At 35.6% G+C, this 15,868-nt stretch overlaps 1 pseudogene; it reads right to left on the minus strand.

The window, feature by feature from the left end:
- Positions 1-7,470, minus strand: part of LOC131540573 (endoplasmic reticulum chaperone BiP-like) — a 58,581-nt pseudogene extending 51,111 nt beyond the window's left edge.
- Between the last annotated feature and the right edge of the window lie 8,398 nt (positions 7,471-15,868).

Here is a 15,868-nt window from a genome sequence, read left to right on the forward strand (position 1 = left end):
CTCTGGAATTTGATATACTCCTCTGAGGACTTCCATACGATTGCCACCAAACTCGGTGAACATGATCTCAAGACATTGGGGGTGCTAAATTGCGGAGGGATTTTTGATATCTCGAACGGTTTGCCCGTGGCGAGGTGATGAATTATGGCGAAAAATGAGAGACAGGAAATGTCTAATAACATCCACATACATTGTCTGATTTTGATCAAACATCAGGGATTTGTTCGTTGTATGATGCCGATCGAATAGATGTGACTATTATGAGTAAAAGTTATAGCGCCACCAACTGGCGCCAGGAAATGTGTCGTTTTCAAAATGCTTTGAATTCAGCATCTTATTTTTACCCGATTTGCTTCAACCTTCATCAGAATAATGACAAAACACGGCCGATGTGAAACTGTGAAGGGAATATTGATATCTAAAATATTGTTGCCATAGTAATATGTCAAAGTTGAACATTCTTTTGTTGATTTTTGAAGTTGATTTTGAGGCAGATAACATGCTTAGAATTCCATGAAACTCAATACACATATCCATATTAATGATAGTTATACACCGGAAAAAGCTCATAAATGGGCGTGGTACAGGCACTCTATAGCGCCACCTTTTGTCAAAAGTGGGGGGGGGGTTAGTTTTAGCTACAGACACCAAACTCGGTACATAAATTGTTCTTATTAAGCCGGACAACTTTCTAATTTACAGTCATTAGTTACGACCAACAGGAAGTCGGCTATTTTTATTTTAATGTTTATTTTTTGAGAAAACAGGCTGTAAATAAATTCATACTCCTCCAAGCAGAAACAAGTAGTTCACACCAAACTTTGTCAACATGATGCCAATATACTGAAGATTTTAAATTGCGGACGGATTTAGGATATCTCGAACGGTGTGGTAATGGTGATTTATTAAAATAACAGTAAAAAAAATAGCAGTAATTTTCTTATATCTTTAAAGTGCAGTTTCCAAACACTTCAAAACTTTTTACATAAATATAACAAGTCATTCTGAGGAAACATGCTTAGTTTCAAAAATGTATCATGCTCAGGGGCCACAAAACAATTAAAACTATCACTGAAATTGGTTTAAAGGTGAAGAGTGTAATACCAAGGATGACCAAAAGATGGAGGCATGACCTTATTTTTCATGAGTTGTCTGAGCTGGAAGTTCTGACTGTCTTTCTATCAGAATGAAAAATAATGCATAGAATCAGCTGAAACGTTCTGTACTGTCAATATTCTTTTACATATACACACACACACACACATACACATACACACACACACACACACACACATATATATATATATATATATAAATATATATATATATATATATGTATTATTAGATACTTTTTAATAGTTATAGAATATAAAAAGTATTGGTAACAGTTTACATTAATGTCTCTTTGGTTAACATAAAGGTGAAGAGTGTAATACCAAGGATGACCACCAGATGGAGGCATGACCTTATTTTTCATGAGGTGCCTGTCTCTGTATCAGAATGAAAAATAATGCATAGAATCAGCTGAAAGGTTCTGTAGTGCAAGTATTCTTTACACACACACACACACACACACACACATATACATATATATATATATATATATATATATATATATATATATATATATATATAAATATATACACATATATGTATGTATTTTTTATTTTATTTACTTATTTTTTTAATTTTTAATAGTTATAGAATATAAAAAGTATTGGTAACAATTTGCATTAAGGTCTCTGGTTAACATAAGTTATTACATTAATTAACATGAACTAAAAGGAACAATATATTTTAAAATAATTTATTAACCTTATTTAATGTTAGTTAATACCAAGAGTGTAATACCAAGGATGACCACCTGATGGAGGCATGACCTTATTTTTCATGAGTTGTCTGAGCTGGAAGTTCTGACTGTCTTTCTATCAGAATGAAAAATAATGCATAGAATCAGCTGAAACGTTCTGTACTGTCAATATTCTTTTACATATACACACACACACACACATACACATACACACACACACACACACACATATATATATATATATATATATATAAATATATATATATATATATGTATTATTAGATACTTTTTAATAGTTATAGAATATAAAAAGTATTGGTAACAGTTTACATTAATGTCTCTTTGGTTAACATAAAGGTGAAGAGTGTAATACCAAGGATGACCACCAGATGGAGGCATGACCTTATTTTTCATGAGGTGCCTGTCTCTGTATCAGAATGAAAAATAATGCATAGAATCAGCTGAAAGGTTCTGTAGTGCAAGTATTCTTTACACACACACACACACACACACACACACATATATATATATATATATATATATATATATATATATATATATATATATATATAAATATATACACATATATGTATGTATTTTTTATTTTATTTACTTATTTTTTTAATTTTTAATAGTTATAGAATATAAAAAGTATTGGTAACAATTTGCATTAAGGTCTCTGGTTAACATAAGTTATTACATTAATTAACATGAACTAAAAGGAACAATATATTTTAAAATAATTTATTAACCTTATTTAATGTTAGTTAATACCAAGAGTGTAATACCAAGGATGACCACCTGATGGAGGCATGACCTTATTTTTCATGAGTTGTCTGAGCTGGAAGTTCTGACTGTCTTTCTATCAGAATGAAAAATAGTGCATAGGATCAGCTGAAATGTTCTGTACTGTCAGTATTCTTTTACATATACACACACACACACACACATACACACACACACACACACATAAATGTAAATATATAAATATATATTCATAAATGTAAATATATATATATATATATATATATATATATATATATATATATATATATATATGTGTGTGTGTGTGTAAATAACACATAAATATAAATATATAAATATATATATAAATAAATAAATTAAATAAATGTATATATATAATTAATTAATATAGTTAATATTAATAACTGAAACCTTATTGAAAGTGTTACCAAAATTGTATATATTGTTGTGTGTATGGGTTTTGTATGTGTGTGTGTGTGTTTGTGTATGTGTGTCTCAATGTCTTGAAAATTTTTATTAACCCTTTCATTGCTGTATCCATCAAAACCAGACTGCCAGACGGTTACTGTAATGCATGTGCCCGCTGGGCACAGTTTTACTGATGCCACCGGGGTGGCGTTTGCGCACGGCTTGGGCCCGCCATCGCTGCTTGCAGCTATATTTTTATTTTTTTTTAACCTTCCGGGGGTTTTTGGGGGCCTTAACGTGCTCAAAAACTCTTGAAAATTTGCACACGCGTTGGAATCCGCGGCCATTAGGACGCCGCAGAGGCTGGGACCCGGGCGTGGCACAGGAGCTCTATGTCGCCCCCTGGAACACAGTCTGAAAACATGATGTGTAGCTCACACATAATTGCACATATTCATATGAAACTCGGTACACATATAGATCTCATTTCACGCTGCATGTCATAGGCTCCGCCCAACAGGAAGTCGGCTATATAGGGCTGTTTGAAAAGCACACGCTCTGGAATTTGATATACTCCTCTGAGGACTTCCATACGATTGCCACCAAACTCGGTGAACATGATCTCAAGACATTGGGGGTGCTAAATTGCGGAGGGATTTTTGATATCTCGAAAAGGTTTGCCCGTGGCGAGGTGATGAATTATGGCGAAAAATGAGAGACAGGAAATGTCTAATAACATCCACATACATTGTCTGATTTTGATCAAACATCAGGGATTTGTTCGTTGTATGATGCCGATCGAATAGATGTGACTATTATGAGTAAAAGTTATAGCGCCACCAACTGGCGCCAGGAAATGTGTCGTTTTCAAAATGCTTTGAATTCAGCATCTTATTTTTACCCGATTTGCTTCAACCTTCATCAGAATAATGACAAAACACGGCCGATGTGAAACTGTGAAGGGAATATTGATATCTAAAATATTGTTGCCATAGTAATATGTCAAAGTTGAACATTCTTTTGTTGATTTTTGAAGTTGACTTTGAGGCAGATAACATGCTTAGAATTCCTTGAAACTCAATACACATATCCATATTAATGATAGTTATACACCGGAAAAAGGTCATAAATGGGCGTGGAAGAGGAACTCTATAGCGCCACCTTTTGTCAAAAGTGGGGGTTAGTTTTAGCTACAGACACCAAACTCGGTACATAAATTGTTCTTATTAAGCCGGACAACTTTCTAATTTACAGTCATTAGTTACGACCAACAGGAAGTCGGCTATTTTTATTTTAATGTTTATTTTTTGAGAAAACAGGCTGTAAATAAATTCATACTCCTCCAAGCAGAAACAAGTAGTTCACACCAAACTTTGTCAACATGATGCCAATATACTGAAGATTTTAAATTGCGGACGGATTTAGGATATCTCGAACGGTGTGGTAATGGTGATTTATTAAAATAACAGTAAAAAAATAGCAGTAATTTTCTTATATCTTTAAAGTGCAGTTTCCAAACACTTCAAAACTTTTACATAAATACAACAAGTCATTCTGAGGAAACATGCTTAGTTTCAAAATGTATCATGCTCAGGGGCCACAAAACAATTAAAACTATCACTGAAATTGGTTTAAAGGTGAAGAGTGTAATACCAAGGATGACCACCTGATGGAGGCATGACCTTATTTTTCATGAGTTGTCTGAGCTGGAAGTTCTGACTGTCTTTCTATCAGAATGAAAAATAATGCATAGAATCAGCTGAAACGTTCTGTACTGTCAATATTCTTTTACATATACACACACACATACATATATATATATATATATATATATATATATAAATATACATAATTATCTATCTATCTATCTATCTATCTATCTATCTATATATATATATATATATATGTGTATTATTAGATACTTTTTAATAGTTATAGAATATAAAAAGTATTGGTAACAGTTTACATTAATGTCTCTTTGGTTAACATAAAGGTGAAGAGTGTAATACCAAGGATGACCACCAGATAGAGGCATGACTTTAAATATCAAGAGCTGCCTCAGCTGCCTGTCTGTGTGTCAGAATGAAAAATAATGCATAGAATCAGCTGAAATGTTCTCTACTGTCAGTATTCTTTATATATATATATATATATATATATATATATATATATATATATATATATATATATAAATGTTTTTTTTTTCATTTTTTTTTTTACTTATTTATTTATTTTATTTTTTAATAGTTATAGAATATAAAAAGTATTGGTAACAATTTACATTAAGGTCTCTTTGGTTAACATAAGTTATTACATTAATTAACACTAAAAGGAACAACATAACTTAAAATCATTTATTAATCTTATTTAATGTTAGTTAATACTAACATTAAAAATATTAATTGTATGTTAATTCACAGAACATAAACTAATGTTAAGATACAACTTTAAATTTTAATAATGTATTAATACATATTTAACTTAACATTAATAAATATTATGTAATTATTGTTCATGTTAACTAGTATAGTTCAAGAACATAGTTTTTAACATTATTTAATTCAAAACTAACAAACTAAGTATGAACAACACGTTTTACTATATTTATTTGTGTTATAAAAAAATATTTATGTTAGTTCATGGTACAGTAACTGATGTACATTAATCAGAAATTTTAATGAATAATGTAGTAGTCAATTTTGAACATATCATTAACCAAGATTCATAAATGCTATAAAATTATTGTTCATGCTAACTTAATGTTAACTTATATAATGTTAAAAAATAAAAACCTATTGAAAAGTGTTACAAAAGATTTACATTGTTCTTTATGTGTGAGTTTGTGTGTGAGAGAAAGAGAGAATAGAGAGAGACTAACATTAATAAAAGCTATAAAATTATTGTTCATATTAATTAATATAGTTAATGTTAATAACTGAAACCTTATTGAAAGTGTTACCAAAATTGTATATATTGTTGTGTGTATGTGTGTGTGTGTGTGTGTGTGTGTCTCAATGTCTTGATAGTTTTGATTAACCCTTTCATTGCTGTATCCATCAAATCAAATAATTCGTGTCCTTTTTATGTTACTTAACCCCTTCCTTGACGAGCATTTTATAAATGGGGTTCGTAACACTGTTATTAAAAATGACCTGCTCTGTCATGTCTGTCAGCTCGTTGTCTGTGTCCTCTCTGCTCTGCGATGTGTTTCACTCCGTAAGAAAATGAATGTGTGGCGCGAGAGCGAGGCTGGAAATGAACGAGACCAAGCGCGATGCGCATCACCAGACGAGGCTAAAATAAACACTTCTTTCAGTACGATTAAACAAAGAAAATTAAATAGTAGCATATTCATTTTTGGGGTGGCACCCAGGGTGGCCGATCTCATGTCAGGGGTGTCTAGTGCCACCCTACCCCTCTGGCTCCGCCACTGCATGTTGTGCATTAGTAGGGGTTTTCATAGCGTGTGCATCAAAGAGTTAAACAAATTTTGGCTCCTACACTCACCTTAAAAACGTCACTGTGAAGGATATTATCTATGGACTTATGATGTTACTTCCTGGTTAACAATATCCTTCTGTTGGGAAAATTTTACATACACAAATCTAAGAACTTGAAAGTGAAACCAACGTTTTGTGCATTTTATAATGCGTTTATTTCTAACACAAAGCCCTCAAAGTGATGAGAAAGAAAAATGCAATAAATCTTTTGTCCTTCATGAAAGAATATGATTTACAGGAAAAACCCTAGACCCTTTCATGCTTTTTTTCTTATTTTCTTTATATTTGTATTTCTTTCTTATTTCCACTACTGAATGTAAATTTGTATTACAGTAACAACTGTTTACTTTTGTATCTTGCACTACCATACCTAAATTGGATTATGCTCATTTGCACTGCTGACTGTTATTTACATTATCAAATGTTTACATTAGCATTTTGCACCGTACGTCTAATTGTAATATGCAATCACTTCCACTGCACTTTTACACTTTGTTTATAGTAATAGCCATCTGTATATATATTATATTGATAGTACATATTCACCTGTAAATTCTGTTTATAGTAATAACCATCTTTCTATATATATTTATACATATATTCAGTACATATCCTTGTCCTGCACTTATTCAACCATTGTATATCCTGCACTTGCTGCTATTGCACTTCTGGTTAGACCTAAACTGCATTTCGTTGCCCTGTACCTGTACTTGTGTAATGACAATAAAGTTGAATCTAATCTAATCTAATCTTTCTTGCACCTGTTCTGTATATAAAATGTACTGATAATGCCATGTTTTTATATAACTGATTGCTTTATATATATATATATATATATAAACTAGAATTTGGAAGTATTTGCAAGTTTTCGATGCTTCGAAAAGGTCCTTTTCTCCCATCCCTAGATATAATTCTTACCTGATAACTGTAGTAATAAGCAATTGTCTAGGACGTGTGTGCTGTCTGTCTCTCTCCTCTCTGTGCTTCTCGTGTTTTCTCTGAGTCTCAGTTGTAACAAAGAACTTATGCTTTTATAAGTCTTCTATACTCTTTGGTTGTAAGTTATGGTGCCGCCTGTTACGAGATTTCGGTTTCTGAGATTTTCTGTTTCAGTGGGCGGAACATATATGAATATTCATGAGTTTCTCGGACGTGCGTTTAGAACTGAGAGTTTTAGTTCACGCTCCTTGTATCTCAGCAGGTTTAATGGAATATTTTTAAAAAGGCAAGTCTATTTTCAGTGTTGCGCTAAACTACACTTGTTAACAGTTTATAATGTGTTTATAAACTATAGTTTGCATGTTTTGTGCAGCCGTCACTGACGGAATGATTGCGGACTCCATTGATTTATCATTTGAATGCAACAACTGGAATGAACTATCTGTGAGTTAAACATTTTTTCATCTGTCCTGGTGTGATTGTTCTTAAACTATTTGGCTTATAGGGTATAGGCTCCCTGATAGCACACGTACATCTCTGAGACGTCTATTTGATGTCTGCATTTACATCTGCAAGACGTATTTTTTAGGGTGTTTGCTCATCTGCAATACGTCTATAGGACGTCTCCTTTTAGATGTCAAATAGACGTCTATTAGATGTCTTTAAGATGTTTATGATTTAGAATGTATGTAAAACTGACATCTTACAGACGTCTGTCAGACGTTTATAGACAGCAGATGCTTTCCAGATCAAGAGATCTTTAACAGACATCTTGCAGACGTACGTGTGCTATCTGGGCTACCGTAGAGTGGGGAAAACGCCCCCCTACTGTTTTTCCCAAAATAACCACAAGATAAAATCAAGATGAATTTTTATTGTAACTATGGACTACGTTGTAGAAGTACTCATTATGAAGCTTACACTGGTGATGTACCAGAGAGAAAATGGATTTCACAGTAAATGATCTAATTTTCAGCAGTAAGAAAAAAAGTGTTTTAAAGCTTGTTGTTTTGTGGAACACCACAGTTACATATGATTTGAGAACAGTAGGGCCTGTATATAGGGAGTACCTGTTATTTAAGAAAATATAAATATAAACGAGCCAGTGGACATTGGCATGCGGTATTTCGCATCTGGCTGCCACACTCCGCAGCGCCGGTATAAGAGGCAGCAGGTGCACCACATTAATTCATGTTTTCGCTGAGGAGCCAAGCCGGTGACCCGGAAGCTCAGCTGTGGAACAGCGACTGTGGCGACGGGACGTGACGTCTCCGTTCCCTCCTTCAGGGAACGAGGGTTACATACGTAACCGAGACATTCCCTTTCAGTCGGTCACTCCGAGTCACTTCGGTGACTGACGAAATGGGATCCCTACCAAAGCGCCACAGGAGCTACCCCGTCCAATGCCACGTGTAGGCCTCCTGGTCCTTCCTATAAGCAGGGGCGGACTTAACCAATAAGCGAGGTTAGCGGCCGCTTAGGGCCCCGTGGAATCAGGGGGCCCCATCTGATATTGGCGAAACATATTTGCAGCGTTGAGCACTGTAGCCGTTCACAGACATATCCGCTGATTTCTTGAACGCAGTGACCAGAAGTGTTTAAGTTAGAATCCACTTACCGATCAAAATGCCGAGTTTTTGTCAAGTGCTGAGTTCTGCCAGGTCGGGGATCATCTCATTATAACAAAGTGTAGATACGATGTAAATAAGAGATTCATTGTGCAGTGTAGCTTATTAACGGAACGTCGTGAGATCGCAATGAATTGAAGTGAGAGACAGCTATAGTGATCATGAGGGAGCGCTCTTTGCGCGCATTCTAGGCTGTCTGACTGTCTCAGAACAGAGATATTCACCTCAGTAAAGAAACTATTGTGTTTCAAGTCAATTTTATTTATCTTGATGTTTCAAAATGACTCTTGTGTGCGTCTCCTAGGCGCACCGGTGCGAACTGCCACATACTCGTATAAATGCACGAATGCAATGATTGGAGATTTTCCCTTAATAATAGGTTTCATTTTCGATTTGTTTCTCGGCAAAGCCTACAGTATGCCTTCAGAACACTTGCAATATATAATGAGTTGCCTGGGATAATTTTATTTTTGTAAAAAGATTGGAAAGGTTTACAATTTATTAAATGGACAAGTGCAAGTTTTTTTATTTTATTTATTTATTTATTTTTTTTTGGATAATGTCTTCATTTGTAATCTCAAAAAATAAGGTAGCCAAATTTGGCTTTAAAACAGCATCAGGTTGACAAATTACTGGTTGTGACGGCACAGATAAACTATAAACTAGAGAGAGCAAGCAAAATAAGGGTTATAAACACTTGGAATATGGAATGAGTTGCATGGGATAGTTTTATGTTTGTAAAAAGATTGACATTTTTTGCAATTTATTAAATTGACAAGTGCACGCATTTTTCTGTTCTTTTTTTATTTATTTATTGTTTTTGTGATAATGTCTTCCTTTTGTGATCTGAAAAAAAAAAAAAGGTAGCCTAATTTGGCTTTAGAACAGCAGCAAGTAGACTAATTACTGGTTGTGAAGGGATAAATAAACTAAAAACTTGAGCGAGTGAGCAAAATAGGGTTAAGCATAAAAGGACACATAGTTATTGTATGGGGGCCCCATACCTGGAATTTGCTTAGGGCCCCTAAATCCCTAAGTCCGCCCCTGCCTATAAGGCAGACGATAGGACCGGGTTCTACACAGAGAAGCTCGACTACTGCTGTTCCTCGAGCAACCCAAACAGTAGGACTTGGATAACATTGGGAAAGCATGCCCTTCCACCTGGAAGAGGTACACTGCGGAGTCACCTCCTGCCAGAGGGGGTTAAGTGACATTGACTCATGTGAAGTAACCGCGTAGGGCCTTATTGCACATGAAAGTCTCTGAGATGGCTCAGGCTGCATCATTTAGAGATGGCAGAATGCGGTCTGCCAGGGGAAACATGGCCCTAGTAAGTGTACTGTGGAAATACACATATGGGATCCCAACAGGATCACTCATATGGGCACTAGCCTTACACCAGATTTCAAGAATTCATTGGCAGAAAGGCCTGGCGCCGGATTCTCCGCCACGTCTGGCCTCCGGAGTGCTGGAGGACTCGACAGGGTTAGCCTGGTAGGGAACTCTCTGGAGAATTTAGGCGTTAAGAACTGAACTGGGCCTCTCAGTGGCACTACCCGTTTGAGGTGAGAACACAGGAGGAAACCGGTTCGACACGCAGGCTATAGAACCTAGCAAACGTGTTAGGAGTCGCCCAGCCCGCAGCTCTACAAATGTCTCCTAGTGAGGCACCACAAGCCAGTGCCCAGGACGATGCGACACCCCTAGTGGAGTGAGCATGCAGCCTGAGCGGGCAGGGCACACATTTTGCTTCATAGGCCAAGGTGATGGCATCCACTATCCAGTGGGTCATCCTCTGCTTGGAGACGGCCTTCCCCTTCTGCTGTTCCCCGTAACAGACAAAGAGCTGTTCTGAGGTCCTAAAGCTCTGAGTTCTATCCACGTACTGTCGCAGTGCAAGTACAGGACAGAGTAAAGCTAGGGCTGGGTCTGCCTCCTCCAGGGGCAGCGCTTGCAGGTTCACCACCTGGTCCCTGAAGGGAGTGGTAGGAACCTTGGGCACGTAGCCGGGCCGGGGTCTCAGTGTTGGACTGGAGTCAGCCGGCCCAAACTCAAGGCACGATTATTCGACTGAAAATGCCTGCAGGTCCCCCACCCTCTTGTTCGAGGCCAATGCAGTCAGGAGTAGGGTTTTCATAGAAAGAAACTTCAACTTGACTGACTGCAAAGGCTCGAAGGGGGCAGTTTGAAGGGCTCTTAGCACCCATGTCAAATCCCAAGAGGGTAGGGAGGGAGGCCGAGGCTCCTGGCCCCCCTAAGGAACCTAACGACCAGATTGTGCTTCCTCACCAACCTCCCCTCTATGGGGTCATGGTGGGTGGAAATAGCAGCAACATAAACCTTAAGGGTGGACAGCCTACGCTCCAACCCTTGTTGCAAGAAGGAAAGCACGGCTCTGATCGAACATCTCCGAGGGTCCTCATGGTGAGAGGACCACCATTCGACAAACAGGTTCCACTTCAGAGCATAGGCCCATTTAGTGGACGGTGCTCGTGCTGAACCTCCACACGAGGAGTTTCCACAGATCCGGACGCGGGTGCCAGAGGGTGCCCCATCTCTGAGATACTAGAAAAAGATACTAGAAAAGGTAGTATCCTCACAATTATATTCCTTCTTAGAGAAAAATGGTATCTGTGAGGAATTCCAGTCAGGATTTAGACTGTATCATAGCACTGAGACTGCTCTCATTAGAGTTACAAATGACCTGCTTCTATCATCTGATCGTGGTTGTATCTCTTCATTAGTTCTACTGGATCTTAGCGCTGCGTTCGACACAATCGACCACAACATTCTTTTGAATAGACTAGAAAACTTTGTTGGCATTAGTGGAAGGCATTAGTGGAAAACAGGCCCGATTATATATTTTTTTTCTGATTTTTATGTTGCTCTGCTCTGAATTCCTTAGAATTTCCTTAAAATTTAAAGGATTTTCTGCAACGCAATTATGTCTGATATGTGAATTATTTATTAGCCTATTTTTAATCCATGCAGCAAAACAGCTTTAAAAATTACTTTATTGCATTCCAGATGATTTTAAAGAACTTTTCACTTTTACGGGTAGCTTGAATGTAAAACACTGTCATGAATTCGTTCCTATTTGTAAAATAGGCTACAGATTAATTGTTGTAGTCTAACCCGATCTCATGAAAGTGCATGTAGCACGATTTTCTCTTTCTACTTGACGCAATGTTTATAAGCAGAAATTGACTTTGGCATGCAAAAGACTGATACATTCATTATTAATGGGATGGCTGGTTCAGTCGACAGAAATACGGGACACACGGTCCTATAATTTACTGCTGAAATGTTTGCGGGGCAAATGTCAGGTCAGTCTGAGCGCTCATGGTACGCACAGTGCGTACAGCCGTACACCTGCAGGCGCCACTGTTGCCAACTAGTAAAAACATTATAAACTGATAGGAAATGATGATCAAATGTAGTTTAGGCATAAGTTTGCGCAACGCTGGAACGCTTTTCTGAAATATTCCATTAAGCCTGCTGAGATAAGGAGCATGAACTAAAATCCACAGCTCCACACGCATGTCTGAATATTCATGTAGCCTATGATCCGCCCAATGAAACAGAAAATCTCAGAAACCCGAAAATCTCGTAACACTGACCACTGATACAGATGAGACGAACTGTAACGATTCTGAGAGCTTTTTATGCTATTGAGAGAAATATCAACATCCTTCAGATGCTTTAGAATAGATCAAATGATCTTCAAAGTCCAATAAAGAGTGCATCTTTGGGAAAATTGTAAGGTTAAGGTGCTCTCTAGGGTTTATAGACCTAATAGTCCTTCAAAAAAAATTTTTAGGATGACCATGGCACTTTTTCAGATTTAAAAAGCCATTTATTGTCAGATGGCTACATCCAAAAAAATCTCATGGCTTCCTCAGGGAGAGCAAACAACAAACTCAGCACAAGTGACAGCAGTCAGTGCAATCATTAAGTCAGCTTCAAACAAAAATGTCTCTCTTTGGTTAAATTTAAGTTCTCTATTTCCTTTCCTAATAGTAATATTCAATCAATATTTTGTATTCTAAGGATCTAAGGATTACTTTTATACATTCATTTAAAGTGTTTTGCCATATGATATTCTTCATTACCCCTCCTGATGGCATATCTGTGTTCAGCCAGTAATCCTGTTTTGATCTCCCAACATAAAACACCTTAGAACATATAGTCTATAAATAACATGAGCAGTTTGAGAATTCATCAAATGTTTAATAGAATAGATCTTATTTGTATTTTCATCTAAGGTGGCCTACATTTTCACACTGATTACAGTGATGACATTTAAAACAACCCTTAGGTTTATTCTTAGGTAAATAGCTAATTTATTTATAAGGTTTTTCTAAAACTAATCATTGGGGATCTGGATATGTGTTTCTCAACAATTTATCACTTACCCCAAAAATTTTTTAATAATGTGTTTAATTTTTTAGTAATTGTACTATATTTGGTTACAAAGTAGACCTCATTAGAATTTTCAGCTTTTATTTTTCTTTGTAAAAAATTGTCCCTTATCATCTTATTTTTTAAAATAATTTCAAACTTATAGCCTCTATTTAAAAATTGTTTTTCTAGACCCTTATTGCTTATTCTTTATCACAAATCCTATGCAATCTTTAAAAAATGCCCAGAAGGTATATTATTTATCAACTTGTGAAAACTTTTTGCATGGAGGATTGTATTTTTGTCAGTGGACTTTCTAAATATTGATGCATGTTAAAATCTTTTTTTATCTTTAATAATCTCCAGGTCTAGAAATTTAATATTTTCCTTATTACATGCTAAATATAATTTCACATTAGAATTGGTATTATTAAGATATTGATGAAATTATATCAAATCTTCCTCTGAACCCAAAAAATACAATAACATCATCAATATAATGTCCCCACCAAATTATATTTTCCAAGTAAGGATTTGTTCTAGAGCTCAGTAGATAATCTTTTCCCCATTTACTTAAAAATAAACCAGCAAAAGAAGGGCTATAACATGCCCATATAGATCAGAGGTTGAATCAGATGTTTTAATTATTGGGACATCTTACATTTTCTGGAACTCGAGTTGAGAAACACTGTAACAAATGCAGGTTTCCAAAAAATTATTGCATGCTAACCAATGTGAATTACATATTGTCTGTCTGATCCTTTAGGCGCTTTGTATTAATCCAGAGAGGAAAAAAAGTTGAAAGGGAAAGTGCCATTGAAAACAAAAGGGCAAATGGTACAGAAGAAACAGGCTGAAGTGAAACCAGATGAAAGATTTTCAGTGGAATTTCTAAAATGTAAGAAGTACACACAACCACACACACCAAGATATTATTCTCTTTTATTATTCTGTCTTTATCATCCCTCTTTCTGTCTCTGACTATCTGTCATCCTTTTATCTGTTTCTGACTGTATTATTCTATTTTGTAACATCTAATATATTGTTCTCTTTGTTCTTTTTAATATTTCCAGCCACTCTTTGCATCCTGGGATGGAGCAGCATCGGGAGCTGAACTGTTCTTCTTTTTTTGATCTGAAGTTTTGTTGGACTCACTTGGGGGCTTGTTGTTTCATGTTGGACATGAAGTGGTTTTTGGAACTGTTTAATTATGACCATGTTGGTTAACTTGTGGTTTTAAAGTTATGCATGGTAATACACGTTTCAAGTTATTTAATATTATTTAATTTAATGTCCAATTTATTTTGGAATTCAAAATAATATTAAATACATGTGACATGCAAATTTGAGAGTTGTTTATTAAATAAATTTTGATCTGTCAAATTATTTTGTTTTGTGAAATAACATGGATTGTTATGCATTACACAACACTTTATGCAGTTAAATGTTGTTTAAGCATTTAACTGCATAAAGTGTTGTATAATGCATAACTTAGTTCATCTGCAGTTATGCATAATGTATAGTATAATTTTAAATTCACCTGCTAGTCTTTAATATTAATTAATAATAAAGCATAAAGACATTAAAGTAGTTTAAAGTAGTAAAAAAAATACAGCTTTTTATTATTTTTTTTTAAATACAGTTATTCACTGTACTCAGGAAATACAGGGAAATGCTGTAAATTAAATTACAGTAACACTGCTGTAAATGTTACATTAACCGGCTGGCGACCCTGCTGCCAGTATTTTACTGTAAAACTTACAGGTAATTTTTTTACATTTACTTCCCCCAAATCACATTTGCACCTCCATTCTCGGCTTTTAAAAAAAAAGATCTATCAATAAAAGATATCTGCACAAAAACTCAACAACTTAAATGAATATAAGCCTAAATAACTTCAGCTTCAATCATGGTACAATGGTGAGATTATGGAAATAAAGACATACTATATATCTCTGACATTGCCTCTCACTAAATACACATCAAACTGCCCTAAGAAATCAACAAAAGGAAGAGGAAGTTGAAGAGAAAAATATGTTGAGCCCTTAAGCCACATTATACTCGGGTTCATTCAATAAACCCAAGTATTGACCATAGTTTACATGTCAGGGACTAGATCTTTCAGCAAATGACACTTCATGAACTTGTTCAACACTGGCCCCTTTTCTAAAGTTTATTATGTACTAACTATTTTTTAAAAGCAATTCAGCCTTGAGGCCATTAAATGCTGAGAATATGCTCTGTGTGCAATGTGTAACATTATATATAGCTATATAGCACGACCCAAGGTTTAACTGCCTCACTCGTCATTCCATTAACCCTTCTGTTGTGTTGGGTCGGGTCAATTTGACCCACACTGGATTTGCAAACTGATCGAAACACTGTATAGACTAAATACTTCCAAGGCACTCACAGGG

This window comes from Onychostoma macrolepis, chromosome 05, assembly GCF_012432095.1.
Source record: "Onychostoma macrolepis isolate SWU-2019 chromosome 05, ASM1243209v1, whole genome shotgun sequence".
Classification (NCBI taxonomy): domain Eukaryota; kingdom Metazoa; phylum Chordata; class Actinopteri; order Cypriniformes; family Cyprinidae; genus Onychostoma; species Onychostoma macrolepis.